The following is a 22,501-nucleotide window of genomic DNA, read 5'->3' as shown; positions in this document are numbered from 1 at the left end:
GAGCACAACAAGACAAAGATATATCTTAAATATTTCGGGGTAACAAGGCACGGGTTGAAGAGGCGGGAGTTTTGCAGCACGATAGACAGAGATGCTAGCTTGAAATTCGCACCTCATCACTAGAGAGAGCCATGTCCCATTTTACTATATTACTAGAAATGCATTCAAATACAACAACAGAAAAACTAAAAAAATCGGGACAACAAACCTAACGTGTACAGTACAAAATCAATTTGCACTTCCCTCAACAATAAAAAAACAATTCGTGTTGTCTAGCATATAGACTAAATTTGAGTACATTTTCCCTGTTTGAATGGGATTGTACTCGGGTTAGTTATACAACCATCTAAATATTATCTTCACAACACATGACATGAATATAGAAGTAGTAAATTCCTGTATAAATATGAACTACATGTACATACGATCTTAAATTCAAATATATGTATCCATTTTATGTTGAATTCAAATCATAGTACATGTATGCTCTAGCTAGATGTTCGGAATCTAAACCATGTATGATACTACGTACAATGTGTTTAACACGCACAACACACACACAAACACCATTTAGACTAGTAAGGTACACGTGCATTGCACGCATGAGATTTGGCAACCAAATTATGAATAAATACCACATTATAGCATGTAAGCTTTGAGTCATATATGCATGATATAGATGTTCGTTTAATTCTTATAGTTCATCTCATTCAAAATCATTTAGTTTTTATAAAAAGCTAATCTATTTTAAGATTCATGGAATTGTGCGAGCATAAAGTAAAAACAAATAATGACAATTCAAGTAGAAAAAAATTGGGGCAATTATGATACGGAAGATTATAGAACAAAGGAGAAGTGCTTGTATTTTGAGGTTTGTGCATTATGCTTAAATTCAACCATGGAATCTTCTAGATTGTACATGTGCCAAAATCCGGTGGAATGCAGATGATATCCAACGGCTAGTAGTGCTTGGATTAGCCATCTCTCCACCGTCGAATTGGCTTCATCCAACAACCATCTTTCAAAGTTATTCGCACACTATATAGGGGTATAGATATAGATATGTGATGCTAAAGCCACCCATCATCTCCAATTAGAATAGTTTGTCCATGCATGGATGCAATGTGGCCGAATGATGTCTGCCATCGGTATCTCAAATTCAAATCAGTCTGACCTTGTTCAATGTGTATACAGTATAGCATGCTCATTTCCAAACCACACCGCGCATATCTCAGTTATATTCATGCATGCATGGGTTTCAAACATTACGATCTCTTATTCAAATATTTGAATTAAACTTTCCATTGATTATGACCTCACCTAGTCTTTTACACTCACACAGTCGTCTTCTCTTTATAATTGTACCACTAACTTTCTCTCGTGCATGCATGCACACCCTACCACTCGGCATTATCCATCGCACACATGCAATGTTTTTCTTCAGGTCGGTCTCCCATGCATGCACACACACACCTCCCCCTCTTCATCATTTCGGGCATTCTTTATCTCTCACATGCATGCGCAATGATCGATGTTCCTCTATGTGTGTGTATATATAGCTAGGTCTTCCCCAATTTTCCACACAAACCGATCAATCTATATATCTAGTCAGGTCTCACCCTCTTTCCCACGTACACATCGATCAATCTATACCTCTCTATGTAGGATTACATAGCTAATACACCCACATTAATTATATATCTAACGTCCCCTCTCATCATCCATGCCTTCCGCTTCATCTCTCAGATGCGCGCACAGTGGCGAAGACAAGGGGCGGAAAGGCCCCTGCCCCCCCTAACATCACTATATATTGAGGCTAGTATGAATGTGATCAGTAGATCAATTACTGGTAAAATGGTTTAAGTTGATGAATTGGCCCTCCTCGTAAAGGATTAGCAATGCTTGGCCCCCTAGCTCATTTATTTTTCATGGCTCCGCCACTGTGCGCAACCGCGCACGTTCTCGCCCCCTCGCTTTAAATATCGATCTCGCACTTCTGCAGTCCTTCATAGTCTCCCTCCACTTGGCCCCTCGCACCATCTTCCAGCCCCCCACCAGATTCTGCCACATGTACAATCTAGAAGACTCCATGGTTGAACTTAAGCATAATGCACAAACCTCAAAACACAAGTGCTTCTCCTTTGTTCTAGAATCTTTCGTATCATAACTGCCCAAACTTTTTTCCTAGTTGAATTGCCATTATTTGTTTTTACTTTATGCTTTACAACACACAATTCCATGAATCGTAAAATAGATTAACTTTTTTATAAAAACTAATTAATTTTGAATGAGATGAACTATAAGAATTGAACGAACGTCTACATCATGAATATATGACTCAAAGCTTACATACTATAGTGTGGTATTTATTCATAATTTGGTTGCCAAATCTGATGTGTGCAACGCACGTGTACTTTACTAGTACTTCTAGTATGTGCAAAACATGTAAATTAGAATTCCAATGGCACGTTACACATTGTCTCTCCCTTTTTCAGTTCATGAAGCCACGTGGCACATGTGGAGGCGTTGTCCCGACCTCCTTGTGTGGATTGATCACAATGATGTGCTGCTAGTTCCAGAAGAATGTACTCGTCCTCTCTCAGGCACACTGACAGTACATGCACGAAGTGAAGATGTGCACGCATGCACTCATTCCCTCACACGCACACGCGGATACACTATGGGACGCATTTTTGTACGAAGATCCACCCCATGTGATAATTTGATGCGTGTAAAGTCCTTCACTTCATTGATGGTCAATTAATATACACTACTAGGAAAAAAGCCTGGTAGTAGCGCGGGTTAAAAGCTAGTAGTAGCGCGGGTGCCTGCGCTACTACTACGGCGCTACAGCTAACTAGTAGTAGTAGCGCGGGGCATCCCGCGCTACTAGTATGTGTGTTAGTAGTAGCGCGGATTCGACATGCGCTACTAATAACTATCTGTAGCGCGTGTCTGTGACCCGCGCTACTACTATTAATTTCAAAAACCAAAAAAAAATCTCGACCCCGTGCGTGCTGTCAATGGTGTCAATGGTTCGATCCAGCAACGACAAGGGTCGCCGGAGATGCGAACAGGCAGCGGAGACCAGATCCAGCGACGGCTGTTGTAGAGGGACCGCATCCAGTGCAGAGGAGAGCAAGACGATGGTTTGAGGGTCCTCTTCACGGCCAAGGCAGAGAGCTCCTCGTTGGCCATGTCTACGACCTGCGTAGGCATGGGCATGGGAGTTGAGTGAAATCGAAGGGACATGGAGAGGGAAAAAGAGAAACAAGGAAGAAAGGAATGAGATGGAGGGCGCACCGGGGCTCGTTACCGGTGGTGAGGTGGTCCGATGTGGTGGCATGGAGATGCGGGGAAGACCGGTGAGCTCCGGGACGACGGCGGCACGAGGCAGCCTCCCTCTTTTGGCGCCATGGAGGAGGAGGCACGTGACGCAAGGAGGTGAACTTGTTGGGCGCCATGGAGGAGGAGGTGTGCAGCATCATGGGAGAGCCTATGGAGAGAGTGGGGAGAGTGAGGGAGAAAGGAGGGATTCAGCTGAGGATATGGGGATTTCACTTACCTTGTACTTACTAGTAGAGAGGGGTATAAACCTGCGCTACTACTAAGTTGATAGTAGTAGCGCGGATTTATACCCCTCGCTACTACTATGGCATGTCCCCGGGGGCACGGTAGAGACCACTTAGTAGTAGCGAGGGTTATAAACCCGCGCTACTACTATCAACTTAGTAGTAGCGGGGGGTAAAAACCCGCACTACTAGTAAGTAGCAGTAGCGAGGGTTATAAACCCTCGCTACTAGTAAGCGTCTGCCTATAAGCTTTTCCCTAGTAGTGATAGCGCATGCAAATTGAGTGGACGTGAGGGAGGAAGTAGTTGAGAAAGACATTACTACTCCACTACGTGCATGCGAGTAGTTAAATCATGGGTTGCTACTTCCATTGGTCTCCTTCATATTTTGTGCCAATTTTTGACCATATTTTTAAGTAACATAATATTTATGCATGTCATAAAAAGTAATATCATCGAATGCATTTGAACATACTCATATGGTAAAAACTGGCACAAAAAAAGGGGCCAATAAACTAGGACGCAGGCAGCATGATCAAATTTTGGCTGGGCTACTGTTGGTGGCCTTTGTATTTAAATATGGACGGAGTGGAGTAGTACTATCTTTATCTTAGCCTCGTAGGGCTCTCCCAGCGCCTAGGATCGCCTCCCCGCCTCGCCCACCGGATCCCGCCATGGATAATCCCTTAGATCCCAGGATCCCGCGGGCTGCCCTCTCGCTGCGGCCCGCAGCACTGCCGCCTTTGAGCGAAACCCACATGTGTTTTAGAGGGGATCCATTGCCCTGGAATCACAGATCGGTGGTGCCGGAGGACATGCCAGGGTTGCGTTTCAGGTGGTGGGCAGCAAGGGCAAATCGGATCGAGGAAGCGTCGCATCGATTGGAGAGAAGTTCGAAGGAGCTATGCCTAGCGCAGCACAAGGCGGAGGCGCAAGTCGATCTAAGGGGAGAGATGCTGAGGGATGTCAGCATCTGGCAGCGTTGCGTTGATTTCAAGCTAGGGCTAATGGCAGAGATCATATTCACGGAGTCAACTGCGGAGGAAAGAACACGCATGCCTGCGGAATGGCATGAGCAGCCGGTGCAACTTTTCAAATGGGCGGTAGGAGAAGCCAAATCGTGGGACCGGCTGCGGCGGCGCTGCTGGGCATGCATCGTAGGCGAGGTGAGCTGCCCTCCTTCCCCGCCAGCGATGCAGTGACCTACTCGGTTGCGGATGCAGTGAACTTGCGGCGCCATGGTGGTTTGCAACCGTGACAATCACTCTATCTATATGTATTGTATTCTTGTGAAAATACTTGGTTGTTTGGAAAAAGATGGTAATTGATTTATCACTAGTTTTTTAATGCTTGGTTGTGGCAATCACCCGAAGCCACAACCAGAAGTCTCCATCGCGTAATACTTACGGTCAGTCGCACCAATAGATGGTCAGTCGGACCCGCGACACGCATTGGCTTGGTCTGACATGTACGACCAGTTACATCACTGACTTGTGCGACCGCATTTGAGCGGTAGTACTTGAAATTTGTGTTCCAGGAAACTCATCGGGAGCCGTTTCGGCCCTCGAAACCAAAACCATCAATTAATATTTAGCTTATTCCCATCACATTCCAAAGTGTAATGTATAATTAAGTGCAAACCTGATCACACCTAGTACGTATCAAACCTGAACGTGTTCCCACTATGCAGGTTTTAGTACTAGTGCTAGTACTAGGTTATAAAAAGGGGAACTAGTACCTAGCCGAAAATCACTCTACTCTTCCTCCTCATAAGTCTTTTTTGTTCGTCCGTCCTTGCCATGGCCGGTGTGCAGAGCTCTAGGTCGAGAACTACTCGTAACAAGGGAGCGGCAACCAAGGCCGCGGAAAAAAAGAGAGGGCTCACCGCCTGGCAGAGACCTCGAAAGATCTCTCACGGGCAGGCGAGGGTTCCCAAGAGCACCCTAGCCGCGGAGGCGAGGGCTCCCAGGAGCGCCCTAGCCGTGGAGGCAAACATGCTGAGCTGGCGGCGCCGGAGTCGTTATCCCTCGACGACATGCCCGATCAGCTTAATAAGCAGGAGGAGTTCATCGATGGCTTGGTGGAGCTGCTGAAGGAGAGCCTCGACGACATGCCCGCTGAGATCAATGAGCAGGGGGAGTTGACCGCCGACTTGGTGATGCCGCTGAAGAAGAGCATTGCCTCGGATAAGAAGGCGACCGGCGAAATCCTGCAACTTCAGGAGGACAAGGCGAAGCTCCACCACGAGCTCGACCTGTTGAAGGAGGAGAACGCCGGCTGGAAGAAGTTGCATGAGAAGAGTAGTTCCTCGATGAAGATGCTGCAGGCCCTCGTCATGGAACAGAAGGAGGAGTTGGCGAAGCTCCTCATCGAGCACCCGATTGCTGTCAAGGTACGTAATGCGGCCGTGGAACAGATGATGAAGGCTCGCGTCGAGAAATCCCGCGTCATGGACAGAATGAAGAAGATGGCGGAGGAGATGTGCGAGGAGATGGAGGTCGTGGAGGCAATGAAGAAGCAGTTACGACTCCGCGTCCAGCAACCCTTCATGTAGTAGAGAGCAACGCCCCAGACTTGTGTGTGCGTCTTCCTTCGTTTTTTGGGGGGATAATCTTCCTTCTTCTTTTGCTTCTGTGTTTCTTCTTTTGCTTCGTGTGTTTCGCCACACGTGTCACGTTCTCTGCGAGGCATGAATAGAACAATGCTAACAATGAGCGGCGCTGTGGGATCGATTACTAGCAAATTAGATCACTTTTTATCGCCATATCGCACTGGGCTGCCGTGTTTCATGCTCCTCCGTCGTACTAGTACTCCAGTGGAAAACTTGAGTATACCACACGGTTCTTTGCTCCTCCTTAGGTCGTCGGCAACATTTATACGAACAGTCAAATCACAAGGCCCCGCCTTCCAGCAGTAATGAGCCGTCAAATCACAAAGGCCCTCGCCTCTCGTGTAACCGACCAAGTGAGACTGCCCCGCCCTCTAGTCTTTTAAATGTATACTTTTGTATAGTAGTAGTATCGATGGATTGCGCCATGGAGCAAAACTAACAAGATGAAATTAAAGAAAAAGGTGGTACATATAGAGAGTGCTCGTCGCCAAATTATGCATATAGTACTATTAAAAAAGCTAGTACGTGCTTAGATGGGGTGCTAAATTCTATTAAAGAAATTAGCATACCTATTTAATTCCTGGGTTTTTATTATTTATGCCACTAGTTGTGTCTCACTACTCAGTTTTGCCATTAGAAGTTACAACTACTCAAAAATGCCATCGATCCGTGAGATGCTTGCTCAAAAATGCAATTAGATATCTAAAAAATGTCATCGTTCCGTTAGATGTTTGCTAAAAATGCCATTAGACATTGTTATTTTCACGTCAAACCCGTTGACCATGTTATATGACAAAAATAAGCCTAGACCCACATGTCAATTATCTCTATCTCACAATGATAAGTGTGGCCCCACTTGTCAGGAGTAACCAAGCGAATAATTTTACAGGAAAATAAGAACGATGTTGGGATAAAGTAGGCCCCACACTTTATTGTACTGTAGTGAGATAGAGGGAGAGTTGGCATGTTGGTCCATAGGTATTTATGTCATTATAACATGGCAAAAGAGATTTGAGTCATAATAATGGTGTCCAGCACAACACACCCCTCAAATAATACTAAGCACCCTAAAATTCTTTGACAACTAAACTGCTGGCTATATGATGTTGGCCATATATATTCTACGTATGTAATGTGAAGAAACGTGTGGTAGTACTACCAACTACAAGATGAAGAAATACTAGTATGTACATACTGAAGAGTTAAAGTGGAACATAACATAGTTCTGCTGGGGGCTCAGCACAACACACCCCTCAAATAAAACTAAGCACCCTGAAATTAAACTAAGCAACTAATCCGGTGGACACTGCATTACAATCACCATGAGCAACGACACTACCACCTTACTCGGACTCCTCGTCCACGTGCTCGACTTCGTCCTTGTCCCTCTTCCTCTTGGCTGATACTTCTTTGCTTGAACCGCACACTTGGCTCTCGCTCTTCATCCAACCCTTGTAGATATTGAAACAAAGGTAGGCATCCGTTGCAGCGTAATGGATTGGTCTCTATCTAGTACATTCCACTGCCATGCAAGATGAAACTTGGGCGGAGGTTTCGTCAGTTTACCGTACGAAGGATCAACCATGGCTGCTGCAAGGGTCAACATTGAAGGCTGACGGGAGGACACCAACACATTCCTCTGGAGGTCGAAGGAATGGCCTAAAACGAGGCCTATCCCACCCAGGACTTCTTCGTCATTCGTAAAGTCTACAGAAACAAATTTGACTTTGCCGCCCGCGAGGAAGTTCTTAAAATCCTCGCACTTAACATCGGCATGGCATATGTGGTAGACCAAGAACAAGTTATGCACGCAAACCTGGATCATGGCGGGCATCTTCTTCTCTTCCTCCTTTAGATTCTTCTCTTTTCCCAGGACTATGGTGTACTCAACATCTAGCCCAGCGACCCACTCATCACCCTTTGACTTTTCGAACATGCGGCTGAAGCGAGCAAGGCATCCTTTCACCGTTGCGGAAGAACGGGTGTAGATGACGTCGAACTCATCACTGGTGATGGTTCTAACCTTGTACTCACCATCGATCATGGACATTTGGGAAGCCATGGATTTGGATGGAGGGTTAGGATTAGTGGAACTGCTATAATGTGAAAGGACGGGATGACTAGGAGTGAATTGCCGTAATGTTAAAGGACAGCCGGGGACGAGTAGGAGCGAACTGCTAGCGGTTTTCTGATTGTAAAAATGCTGAGTGGGGCATACGAAAGGCAGAGTAGTGGCTTGCCCGGTGGATAAATGGATTCATGCACAGTACTATGGGGGCCCAATTAGATGTCACTAGTCGCCAACCCGTGCATCCGCACGGGCGCGGTTATAATCGGTACAATGGTAGCATTCAAGAAATTAATGGCAACCACAAATTTAAATATTCATATGAACTATAATTTTGTTTTCCTAATGGAAAATTTATCTTAAGGCATTGCCATGTTGGTCAAAACTGCGTCTACATTTTATTAATTCGCTAAAGGATTGTGAGAAATAAAAATTCAATATTTATTTTGTTCCAAGAAGTTATATAGAGCAATAAGTGAGAATCTTTGCAAATACGCCACAAACTTCAAATGTCAGCTAGAAAGAAATACGTGGAACATGTATAACAACTAAGATGCATGAATGGAAAAATAAACTCAAAGGCCTTGAATCTATAACTTTATAAAATAGAAGCATAAATTACATAGAAGTAGGTTGATATTGTACTTCTACAAAAACGGGCTAGCTACAGTACAGAAGCAAGCTTCATAGGTCCGTAATCATGGCACACAGTGATCCTCCATGATTTAATGTATAAGCAACCCCAAGATGCAATATTAGTAGAAAGAACAAATAGAACAAAGGGCGTGAAAAAGTAGTTGAGCATACCATTAAGATTAGCTTACATTATTACCACCATAGAATTTACACAAAATTTGGTACATTCAAGAGCAACAAAAACTAAAAGAGACTGTGTAGGTCCTCATAAAATGCAAGTGAAATGAAGTAGATGATAGTGGCCTTGCAATACCTTTTACTGCTCCAGTTCTCCGAACCGTGTTAAAAAACTCAAAATAGTTGAATCTGTATCCCTATCACCTAACATGAAGTCATAATCCAAGGCTAGAAGCAAGTTTAATGCGCGCCAGAATAACTCCTAATTAGCACATACTGAAAAAAATTGCAGCTATTTTGTTGAAAATTATGCGCAAAAACTATGAATCAATAACTGAAAATACACCTAAAAGATACACTATTAAATTGACAAATCAACAAATCCCCATAATGTTGTGAATTATCCATTTTTTCTTTACGATATCTTAAAGATCATCTCACATGTTCAGAAATTGTTCCAAGCTTAATCAATTTATCAGAAAAAGTCCAAATCTTATAGTATCTAGTAGACAAAATCATACCCTTGGGATTTTTGAAATTCCGAAAGAAAAATAACATAGATATTTTCTAATAATGCATACTAAATATTTCAAATATGAATGCATGCAGAATATAATAGTAATCACTGCCAAATACAAATTATTTATGCAACATAAGCCTGGAGTAAAAAAATGTGCAATTTTCAGTAGGTATACACTGATGAATACATGTGTAAAGTTAATACAAAAATGCATGCCAACGCTACAATCAACTCCACAGACACTATAAATCATATAAGTATTAAGTACAAAGAGGGACATTTGGAATAGTCAAAATAATGCTTTCAAGATGTATGTCTTATTAGAATATCATGATGCCGTCTATTGGACTGGCCAAAAAAGTAGGTGGACTGGGTGCACCATACGATCTCCTCCCTGGCTGGTGCTTTTGGCCAGACAAAGTAGCACGTATAAGATGTAAAATGTTGATGGATCCGGCTAGCTAGCTACTCCCTCCGTCCCGGACGGAGGGAGTAGCTTATTAACGGATTCTGTGTGAAGACACATACGTATACAATGCAAAGTACGTACATAGATCTATTTGATCACATGCGGCTCATAGTTTCACCATGTGTTGTGCATGTATAGGCCACCTGAAAATCTATCCACCTGCTAGTACTTGTGCATCTCTTGGTGGCCAAAAGTATAGGCGAAAAGATGCGTGCTGAAACAGTACTTCGTTGAACATCCGCGGACCCGTCTCCATAAAATTTGGGGCTTGGAGTGCAATGTAAAATAGGGCCCTAGTTATTTAAAAAACTTATAATTAATGTCGCTAATGCCTATTTGATTTAATTATATAATTCTAATATGCATATTATTTGTTCGTCCAACTACTCATCATCGAGGAAAAAAAATTGTAAACAAAGGGATGATGGATCAATCAATGTACTATCTAAGATGACATGGCCATCAGATGGAACAGGTTATGTAGCATTACCTAATAATTACCTGATGGCATCAGGCTGATTGGCGAGTCGTAAGAGCAGCAAGCCACGGCCAGCGTTGACGCGCCCTGCCGCCGGGCTACCAGGCCTAGCACACTCGTGCGTGCCCAGCCGCAGGCCACTCACATGAAGCTGCGTCTGCACCACCCCTATATGCACGGTTGCAATGCGTAGGGTGCAGCAGGGCTGCACACATTAACGCATGTCCCGGCGCCGGCGACCACCAGCCGCCGCAAGGTTTCTGTTTCTTCACAAATCTTGATCTGAGCCTCGGGAGTTTGAAGGAGACATGAGAGAGATGGAGGGATACGTGAGATATCGAGCCCTCGGTGATTGAGACAATTTAGTCGATGATAGTTATGTACTGGATGTGGATTAATGTGTGAGCTTGTAGGAGTTTTAGATAGATTGAGATAGAAGTTACTTAAAATCAAGATTTTTTATGGAGGATTTCATGAGTCAATCTACACCGTAATAATTCGGTTCCACCAGATTAACGGCTCGTAAAATCTAATTAACGTGGTAATTTCTTGAGAGTCGTTAATTAGTATAGAATATAGAATAGATATAGATAGATATAGATATAGATAGATATAGATGTCTACTAGACGCCCAATTAAATGGCTTCATGCATCTGCGTGTTCGCACGTCAAGCGTCGAGAAATTACAGGTGATACGAAGCTTTCCATGCTCCCATGATACGGGCTTCCAAGAGCCCTTGGATCTAAGATCGAACGGTTGCATGGCGTGATTCTAGACCTATGGGTGAATATCCTATCCTGGAGGGTTATCCTGCAAATTTCCAACAACTTAGCATGCGACCGTTCGATCTCAGATCCAAGGGCTGTCAGCAGCCCGTATCATGGTCGCGCCTACCACGATTGTCGCCTCGCTCGCGCCCTTGGAGATTTCAGACGGCTATAAATGAGCATTTTTTTGCCTACTTCGCATGCATGAAACTACTTCCTCCGTCCAGGTGCGTTTGGCTATCTGATGTTGGCATGTCATACATAGTCATCACTTAGTCACTAATACAACAAGGTTAGCTGTAAGGTTGGCTATAAGAGTAATTTATTTTTACTTCTATCTATCTCTTTCTTTGTACTCCCTCCATTTCAGTTTACAAGTCCTGCCCGTATACCTACACTGGTACGCGTCAGTGCTATACACACGGTTTTTAACCCCTTTCCGCAGCGGCATATGGAACCGTCGCCAAGTGAGTGTGGGCGATAGGGGGTTCTACCCACACGACCTAGAAACCGTCAGGGATATGGAGCCATGATCCAGAGGCCTTGCAAAGTGTAATCATGCGCGATGCAGCACACACTAAATTCTTTCGCACGTGTGGGATCGGTGATTAAATGTTTCTAATGACGCAGTGAAACCAAACGGTGTGTCGTAATGAACCGTTTGGCAAACAGTATGTAAGGCACACAGGCTAACATATGAACTTTGTGCGATACGTGCCCCATCGCACACGAGTTTTCTGCATAACCCGTCTGCCATGCAAGATTCCATCGCACACGTTTCCCAACACTTATCGTGTGCGATAATGTTCTATCACAAACGGTTTAGGAGCCCCTTCACACGCATACAAGTGCTGCAGACCGTTTGTGATTTGTTGTGTATCACCGACGGTTGCGGGAAGAGTGACGTGTGCTTTTCATTTGGGATCCCACACGTTTTCTGAAAAAATTACGACTGGGATTGTATTTTACATTGAGCACGGTTTACTCCGAGCTCTCGTGTGCGATACCGTGATATCACAAACGGTTCCGGAGACCCTACGCACACGTAGTAGCGCTGCAAATCGTTTGCGATCTGCTGTGTATCACCGACGGTTCTGCTATGATTGACGTATGCTTTTCGATGTGGATCGCACACACTCATTTAGTTGAACCGTGTGCGGACCAATTGCCAGGTTAAAACAAAAATATCGCATTTTGAATCGGCATGCAAAAAGCAAATTCGCCACAATATTCAATTGAACAAATAGTGTCCACAGGAAGAACATTCATAAAATTTTGCAACAATTGCAATTGAACATATGGTAGCTAAATTCGAATGATTTGTCCACACATATATACATTACATAATTAATCATAGTGTACGAAATACGAAGACCTCATCAGATGGATAACAATGGATCCATGCGTATATGCTTAGCGACTAACTCTTACTCAATGTTTCAGGAGAACGCATGCTAAAATCTTCATTATCACCAGTGGGATTTATGTAGTGATTGAGGAAGAAGTCACTGATAAATCTCCGAACCATCAGCAACTCACCAGCCGGGAGCGGTTCAGGGGTCCTCGGTTCTAAGACGAGCTGCAGTATTTTTAAGATCAGAATGTGCCATATGAGTGGAGTAGAAGATATTAATTAAGATAGACTTACTCGTACTAATTCGTGAGGATCGTCACAACTATCAGCAGATTTGCAGATGGAGATCATGTGTCTGTAAACATAGTATCCACAAAGGTTGGTCCCTGCTTGTTGCTGAGGACACTGAAATTTTTTGTACAGAATTAGTCATGTATTTGTCCTGTTAGGAACAACCTAACCGGTGTTAGATGTATTATTTTTTTCTCTGGACAAAAATAGAAAGAGGTTCATTTAGAAGCTTGAACATTTGACTAGCGTAAGAAAAGGTATTTGCATACTATTGGATAAATTTTCCAAAAATAACGGATTTCAGTGTGTTCCCGGAGAAACGATCTCGTGCTGCAGAGGTAGTTCCCTCTTGAACAGGTTCCCTGGTTTAATTTTCCACAATGCGAGCACACTGGAAATGAAGATGAATTTTGACAATATCAATTATTGAACCAGATATGAATGCAAATTAATTTCAACATCATAGAATTCAATACCTATCCATGAATTACTGAAGATGCCTCAGATCCTGAGCGTTTGTTGACTCTCTAAGAGAATCCTTGTAGTAAACTATGTTCTTGGTTGGAACAATGAATACCAATGTCTAGTGATTGCTACATATTAAGAAAGCCATGAACTTACGAATTATGTCAAAATCTGAAAGACAATCAGTGTATGCATGGTTGTTTACTTGACTTACCGTTCATGATATGGCCAGAGAAATGATTCTGCATGGGACGTGTTTTCGAAGAGACGAACGACCGTGTTAACAGCCCAGTTTCGTAGGTCCTTACCATCTAATGTTGTGCCATTTGCTAATGCAGGATCTATGAAATACATACACTCCCTTTTTCTTCTCTGCGCGTTCAATCCCCTAAGAGGAATAAAATGTAGTTAGCTGTTTATCATTTACAACCTTGTATGGAGAAGTTGATCAGAGTTTGTTTAGTACTTACAAAATAAGGCATCTAACAAGAGTGGCATCGAGCTCGTTGAAGTTGAAGAAGAGATATAACTCCTCAAAACTCACATTGATGGAACCAGCATCGTGTCGGAAATGATCTCTGTTGTAGTGGACTAGCAAACCATCATGACCTGCTAACATTTGATCCATGCAATATTCATGTAACTCGCGGAAATTGGAGCTGCACTCATCAAAGTATTCGCCAACAAGAAATGGCAGGCCATGGACGTAATTGCGTGCTTGAAGTATGTCTGCTTTACTTTTAGCAAGCAACAAATCTACTTCTTCATCATCCATGCCGTCAGAAATAATATTACTCCCCGATTCGAACAACCTGCTATTAATTTGGTTCCGGGCGATGAGTGCTTTAAGTAAGTGGCAATTGTTCTCTTTCCTCTTCACTCTCCCGGTGCGCTTCCTCGCGAGTGCAACCTTTTTGGCCGCTTCCTTCTTGGTACTTGAAGCATTTCTGGTAGAACGTCTGGTTGGCTGCAAGGTAGACTGTCGAGCAGATGGTGAAGCTTCAGCAGACGGTTTATCTATGCCGGACCGTTGAGCTGGTGGTGCTACTGTGACGCACTGCTGGGCTGTAGGAGCAGAGGCATCGGACTGCTGACCATGCGTTGAAGCTATGTCGGGTTTCTACGCAGGTGGTGCCAACTTGTTAGTGTGCTGAGGAGGCCGTGCCAATGTGTTGGTTTGCTGACCAGGAAGTGTTGACGCATTGGTATGCTGATCACGTGACTGTGGACGGACGGACTGATGAGCAGTCGGTTCTGGACCTACAAACTGCTTAGCAGGCGGCTTTTGTCCTCCTCGGCTCTAGTTGAACAATGCACACACCCCGCTTTAGCTGCACATAATAAGGTGATCCGTGAGGCGGCTAGCTATTAGTTAGTGCGTCCGAAGCATCGGACTGCTTAGCAGTCTATTCCACCATGTTGGTCTGCTCAGCATGTGCTGCAGCTGGGTCTCCCCCCGCTGCTTCAGCAGCCAACATTTGAACTGGTGGTCCGTCTTCAGCAGTTGTAGGCCTTGCCACTAGCTGCTCTGGGGTGGAGGATGACATGGCCTGTACGGCACAAAGTCGGGCCGGCTGATCACAGGTTGATGCATCAGCCGTCGGATTACGAGTATTAGGTTCTTTGGGGGAAGCACGCGAGAGCTGCGGTGGCAAGGAGAGCGTCACCGATTGAGGGGCGACATTGGTTGCTCTTGGCGGGGCTTCAGGGATCTCATCGATGAACTCTATTTCCTTTCGTGGCCACTTGATGTGATGTAATAGTGTTTCTCCCAAGGTACTTTGCTCAACAAAGTCTCCTAACATTCTTCAGGGAAAATTCATTGAACCCAGGCTTTACTTCAGTCACGTAGCACTTCACACAGCCCAGCTTCAATGGCACATTGTCCAACAAGAGGCCCTCTTCCAAGAAGGGTGCGCAAACCCAGGCTGTTGCACATTTTAATGTACCTTCATAATGTGTAAGCACGCCCTTCAGTCTGGCTCTCATTCCAGATAGATTAGATATAGTATCATCATGAGCAGTTGCAGTCTCAGTGTCGCTGGGGTCAGCTGATGCACAACTACTCTTGTGCGGTGTTGTCTCGCAATAAGAAGCATCCTCCATGCCCACCTACCCTCTCATCTGCTGGCTATCTGTCAGTGTTAGAGTCTTCTGCATCATCATTGACTCCTCAATATCCTTTCGAATAGCCGGATACATGTCCTTCCTCAACCTTTCATACCATTCATTCTGCTTCATTTCACTCCTCGCTTTTTTCATCATGAGCCTCTCTTCTTTGCTGAGTGTGAAAGCCCTCTTGTGTGGGACATTAACACATATACCCCTTGCACGGCTAGGGGGCTCTCTTGTTTCCAGAGCATCAGACAGAATGTCACATGGCTCTGAGTTCCTGAAGAACCTTCCGGTGATCTTGGAAGCCTCTAACATCACTTGATACAGTTATTCGTCACGCGAGTTTTCAAAGTAATAAGTTCTGTCATCACGCCTCTTTGCACGTGCCCGCAAGTAGTCTCTGGCGCGTTCGCCCCTGATTTCACTAAAGGCCGGTTACCCACCCTCCGCTACTGCTTCTTTGTCCTCCTGGTCCCATATCGGTTTCATGCCGTAGTATCCTGCCACACCCATATGGTGGGGTTGTATGTTCTTCTTATGAAGTTCCGATTGCTTGGCACTCTTCTCAGCAAACTCTTTAGTTGCCCTGACCCTTTTGAATTATGCCCAGTCTAGCTTTGTAAATTGGGAGTATGCGGGGATTGGGTCCTTGCCTTCACTCAAGTAGTTCTTGTACAACACGTGCTTCCAGTTTCTCCAAGCATCCCTAGCCTTCTTCGATGCAGCGTGTTCCACCTGCATTCTCCACTGCTCTGGAACGTTGAAGTGATCCATGATCTCCTGGACTATACTTCGCCGTGTTTCTGTGTCAGCCTTCCGAAACCCCGGGAGATTAATGTTGAGCCTTGCCCTGCCAACAAATCCACACACACTCCTGAACCTTGTGCGTGCTTTATCTGGTTTAGTTGGTGCCCAAGACTTTAAATCAATCTCGGTTACTTCATATACACCTTTAGGCTGGTGTGTAGGCTTCCTTGGAGCATTCCTCCATGTCCTGGCTGGAAGGGTAATTGCTGCAGCTCTATCCCGTTCAAGATTACTTGATCCCTCACAATCTGCTGAAGACCTAGGGTTGTCAGAATCAGATGAAGATACATCGCCTGAAGCATGAGTGCTGTCGCTACTACTCAGCATCTATAGAGAACACATGCGGAACTCAAGAAAGGAGGATAAGCATAAAACTAAGAACTTGGTATGAAGCTATCTAAACATGTCATGCAATAATTTAGAAAATGTATGGCTAATTTGTTAAGTTTGTGTGACTCGGGCGCCCGTGATCTGTAAATCAGTAGTAACTTATTGGAACAAATACAACTTATATGTACTAGTTAGGAAGGTAGATAATGAATATGTATATGCTCTCCCTTATTTTATAGCCATTTTGGGAACATATGGAACGAAACAGGAGGAGGGATTGCGAGGAAATATGCCTCACCGCGACAGAGCAGTAACTAACTGACTTCTTAATGCAAACCTGGTCGGACCACAGGAGAGGCGAGGGTTACAGCATCGATATGCTCGAGGGTGGCTGGCGAGCAAACGAAGACGGCGAGGCACGGGCAGCCGCGTGTTGGGAACGACAATGGTGGTAGGCTTGACGCCTAAGAGCGGGTACACGGCCGGGGTGAACACGCCGGTGCCGGAGAGGGTTCTGCTGTGGATCTGGGGGAGGGGGAGCTGGCAATGGAGATTGCGTGGACTAGTTGAGTGAAACGCGGGCGGGCGATGGGGGGGCGTTGGCGGCCTAGGTGAAAAGGGTGAAAATATCCCCGATCGCAGCGCGGAAAGGCCTATGCAAACGGTTGCCTCTAAGCGCTCGTGTGCACAAAGAGAAAAAATTCATTTGAAATGAAGACGTGAGTTCATCGTTTCGCCTCTAAATTTTTCCCACGTTAAGCAATCACCATTATACTAGGGGTTTGATTTGCTGGTGCATTTCAGGTCTCGTGTGCTATATTTAAGACATTTCTTGGCATTTACCGTGCATTTTGGCATATAAATCAAGTCCTAGCCGGACTGCATTTCCTGTCGAAAGGGATGAGGATTGTCGTTCGATCTGGGAGCATCCAATGGTGCAGACGTACGATTCGTGGTGTTTGGGTTCTGGCCAGTCAGAACGCACAACTCAGATTGCGCGTGCAGCAAGGGGGGCATCGTCCACGGTTTGGTAGGCACACGGCTTTCGTGAGTGAACCGTGTGCTATTTGAAAACATTTACATGAACCAGAACTGTATGTGATGTCGAAAGGGATGAGGATCGTTGTTCGATCAAGGAGCATCCAATGGTGCAGACGTGCGATCCGTGGGGTTTGGGTTCTGGCCAATTAGAATGCACGACTCAGATCGTGCGCGTGGCAGGGGGGCGGGGGGGGGGGCATCGACCACGGTTTGGTAGGCACACGGCTTTCCTGAGTGAACAGTGTGCTATTTGAAAACATTTACATTAACTAACAACATATTTTTGTTTGAATGAAAACATGAGTTCATCATTTCGCCTCCAATTTTTTTCCTCGGTAAGAAATCACGATTGTACCCTATGGTTCGATTTTCTGGTACATTTTACCAAACTTTGAATATGCAAAAAAAGAGATCTCATTTGTATATATATATATATATAGTCGCAACTACACGTGGGTGTTAGCAAGATCATTTGTATGTCGCTTTGCGAGTTTTCATTCATTGTCCGAGAAACGGGGAAAACTTCAAATAGTTCGGCTGCAGGGTGCGGCCAGAGGCGTAGGCCTTGTTGGTATTTTAATTTCAGGAAATGCATATAGAGTCCGGAAAATAACGAAAATCATTGTGTCACTGTGGCGTGCTCTCACGATCGCATGCAAAAAATTTGGTAAAGTTTGGCACAAGTTATGGTGCTCACACCTTACATACCGGAGCATCGCATAAGAAGGATCATAGTTTCCAAAAGGAGATGCGGCACTTCGGACTCCAAATCGTCAGTTACTACATCGTTACGCCTTGAAAAAAATCATGGTAAACAATCGCGGATATACCCTTGGTTTGATTTTCTGGCCCATTTCAGGTCTCGTCTGCTAAGTTTAAGTCATTCTTTGCACTTACCTTGCATTTTAGTGCATATAAAGTCAAAAACCCTACTACAACTACATGTGGGTGTTTTAGTTAGGCTATACTTAGGCTACTCATAGTGGAGAGTCTCATATACTAGTATCATGCATATATATAGGACTGAGCTATTTTGTTACTAGTAACAGTGTTACCCCCCGGCTCTATATAGGGCCCGATGCGTTTTTGCAATGGCCCAAATGCTACGCACAGAAAAGAAAGCAAAAAGGCCCGCGACCCTCTCATCGCATCACTCCAGCCGCTGCCTCCTTCGTCCCCCACGCCGCGGGCCGCCGCCTCCGACCCCCACACCACCGACCGATGCCTCCGTCCCCATGCCGCCAGCCGCCGCCTCCGCCCCCCACGACGCTGCTCGCCGTCTCCCTCCCCAATGACGCCGGCGGCTAGCTCCCTGCTTCCACCCCGCCGCGGCGCCGCCCCTGCTTCCACCCGACGCCGGCGCCGCCCCTCCTGCTTCCACCCGACGCCGCGCCGCCCCTCCTTCCACTCTCCGCCGGCGCCGCCCCCTGCTTCCATGCGCAACCGCTGCCCCCCTGTTTCCACGCGCAGCCGGCGGCCTCCCTGCTTCCATGTGCCTCCGGCGGCCCTCCTGCTTCCAACCCCCACTGGCGGGAGCCACCCCAGTGCCACCAACCGCCGCGACAAGCCTTCGCCCAGCCCCGTAGCGGACCGTCGCATTGCATCGCCGCATCCGGTGGCCACAGCACGCCATCCAACTCGGTAATCCAACTACTTGCTCCACGGTCGGTCGCTCAAGGAGTTGCGTGCAGGCCACCCCGTGCTCCGCCTTGGATCCGGCTCAATTTCGCCCTCTCATCTTGTTTCTCATATCATGTTGTTCCTTTTCCAGTGACGACAGTTAAGGTGGACATGGGTGTCGGTGTCAAAACTGGCGGATCTCGGGTAGGGGGTCCCGAACTGTGCGTCTTAAGGTCGATGGTAACAGGAGACAAGGGACACGATGTTTACCCAGGTTTGGGCCCTCTCTATGGAGGTAATACCCTACTTCCTGCTTGATTGATCTTGATGAATATGAGTGTTACAAGAGTTGATCTACCACGAGATCGTAATGGCTAAACCCTAGAAGTCTAGCCTGTATGACTATGGTAATGAGTGTATTCTTTCCGGACTACACCCTCTGGTTTATATAGACACCGGGGGAATCTAGGGTTACATAGAGGCGGTTACATAGGAAGGAATCTTCATAGTCGATCGCCTAGCTTGCCTTCCACGCCAAGGAGAGCCCAGTCCGGACACGGGTAGAGTCTTCGGTCTTCATGTCTTCACAGCCCATCAGTCCGGCCCATGGATAACAGGCCGGACGCCCAAGGACTCCTTAGTCCAGGACTCCCTTAGTAGCCCCTGAACCTGGCTTCAATGACGAGGAGTCCGGCGCGTAGATTGTCTTCGGCATTGCAAGGCGGGTTCCCCTTTTTCTGAACTCCAAGATAGTCTTCGGATGCGACGATAGTATCCGGACCTGTAACACGTACCACACACAACCGCAGAGAGAATATAATACTTGCACGAGTCCCATCTGCTAACAGCTTTTTACAACATGACATTACGTTAGCCCGGTCATAACTTCGGACCGTTTTGTGTTCACCGTTCCATGTTTCGAGACGCAGTTTCTACTGGCACGTCTTGTCAAAGCAGAGATCGTGTCCATTTATTGCGGGATTCTCATCAATGCGGGCATGGGTAACCCAACCGTGCCGTTTATACAGCCCTTGGGAATAGGCAAATTCTAAGGCGAGTGGGGAGGCGCTCAACATTTACTGCCTTTATAAGGGGACAAGGACTCGCCCTTCTTCTCCCACGCCTTCTCTCTATCTCCGCCCTTCCAATCTCGAGCTCCAGCGCCCAACTCATCTCCTCTCCACTCGAGCTAGCACTCAACCATGTCCGGATCCGGAGGTCAGGGCAAGTGGATGGTCTCCTCCATCAAGGAAGAGGACATTACTGAGCTTCGGGCGACCGGATACTTGGCGAAGCAAATCGTCCACTGCCTGCCGGCCGAGGGACAAGTCGTCCCCACGCCGGAGCCCAACGAGAGGGTGGTATTCCTCCCTCATTTCTTCCGTGGACTAGGGGTTCCCGCTCCACCCTTTTGTTCGCGGGCTGATGTATTATTACGGGATAGATTTCCATGATCTGTCCCCGAACTCCTTCCTCAACATCTCGGCGTTTATCGTCATGTGTGAGGCCTTCCTCCGCATCCAACCCCACTTCAGGCTATGGCTCAAAGTCTTCAATGTGAAGCCGAAGGTGGTGGATGGCCAGCACGCGGAGTGCGGGGGAGCCATGGTGAGCAAGCTGTCAAACTTCTCCTGGCCGAAAGGCACTTTCGTGGAGACGGTAAAGGAGTGGCAGAAACAGTGGTTCTACATCATAGAACCCCGCGGCACCACCTGGGCCGCAGCTGCCGAATTCCGCTCCAGTGCTCCCATGTGACTCACCTCCTAGGTCGAGAAGAGTCAGAACTGGTGTTCGCCCGATGAGTTGATAGCGCTGCAGACGCGCGTTCAGAGTATGATAGCCAAGAACGTCAAGCTTGTCGATGTAATCCAGGTGATACTAGTTCGCCGGATCCTCCCGTGCCAGCGCAGAAGTTGCCCTCTGTGGGAGTTTAATCCGAAGAAGCACCAAACCCTGGAGAGGCTCTTCGAAATTACTCACGAAGGTGCCTGGAAGTTGCTCTTTAAGGACAACGAGAAACCGCCGGCCACGGATTCAGACCGTGGTCACGATTGTAAACACCTCGCCAGCGAGGTATGTTATTTTTGACATATCCTCAACTTAATTGTTTCGAGGATGATGTCTGAGTTTTATCATTGCTTTTTCAGGATTGGATGGAGAGGGCGAAGCGAATCCAGTGTCCGGCTCCGCTGCCGGAAGAACCAGTCATCCTGCATCTGGCGAAGATGCTGGTGCCGGCGCCATATAAGGCGCCGGAGAAGAAGGCCAAGAAGAAGGCCAAGGGGGCCAAAGTGGCCCCCATCGCAAGGGCACTTCGGACGTGACGTCCGAAGACGAGGAAGCCCATTCCTCTGTTCCTGAGGACGACGACAAGGAAGAGGAGGAGGAGGAGGAGGAGAAACCTCCCCTAAGGAGAAGAAGAGGGGGGCCTCCACGAATCTGGAGGCGGGAACGCCCAAGAAGGGGAAGGGCGCCCCTGCGGTCGACACTGCGTGGGACGTGGACATCAGTCCGAAGCGACGGCTCCGCACTAAGCCCCGGGCCGCATCGTAAGTATTATGACTCCCGTACATAAGTATACCCAGCCTCTCCTTTTTATCGTTTTGACGTGGTTAATTGTGCTATTGTAGTCCGGCCCACGACAGCGTCCAGCGAACCTCATTTGGAAGTTCGTTGGATCCGGCGGAAATGGCCAGTGCGTCACCGCCGACCGCTCACTCCCCCGAGGCCCAGGATGACACCGAAGTATTGTCCCGGAGGACCGCTCCGAGCCGGGGAAGAGCCCGGGACGCTGTCCGGGAGGCGCCACAAGGCGAAACCTCCACTGTCGGACACATGGGGGAGCGGATCCCCTTGGAGACTGGCAAAGTGGGGCGTATCAGTTCGGCCCACAGCCGGATACGATTCCGGAGACCCATATGGCTCCAGAATTGGGCGAGCAGCCTCCTTCGAAGAAGGGGAGTGCGCCAATTCCACTGGTGGCCCCTGTCCAACCAGGGGCACCGGATAACCTGATGGAGGCACTACGAGGCGCCTCCATTGTGGACGAGCACTGTATCCTTATGGGTACGATGATCGAGAAGGTTCAGTCCGCCAAGAGTGGACTAAACGAGGCCTGCCACAACTTGTTGACAGGTTTCGAGGTAATTCACGTAAAAAGAGAACACCCCATGCTGACAG

The sequence above is a fragment of the Aegilops tauschii genome, chromosome 1 (assembly GCF_002575655.3).
Source record: "Aegilops tauschii subsp. strangulata cultivar AL8/78 chromosome 1, Aet v6.0, whole genome shotgun sequence".
NCBI classification, from domain to species: domain Eukaryota; kingdom Viridiplantae; phylum Streptophyta; class Magnoliopsida; order Poales; family Poaceae; genus Aegilops; species Aegilops tauschii.
Note: the sequence above shows the minus strand (reverse complement) of the source record.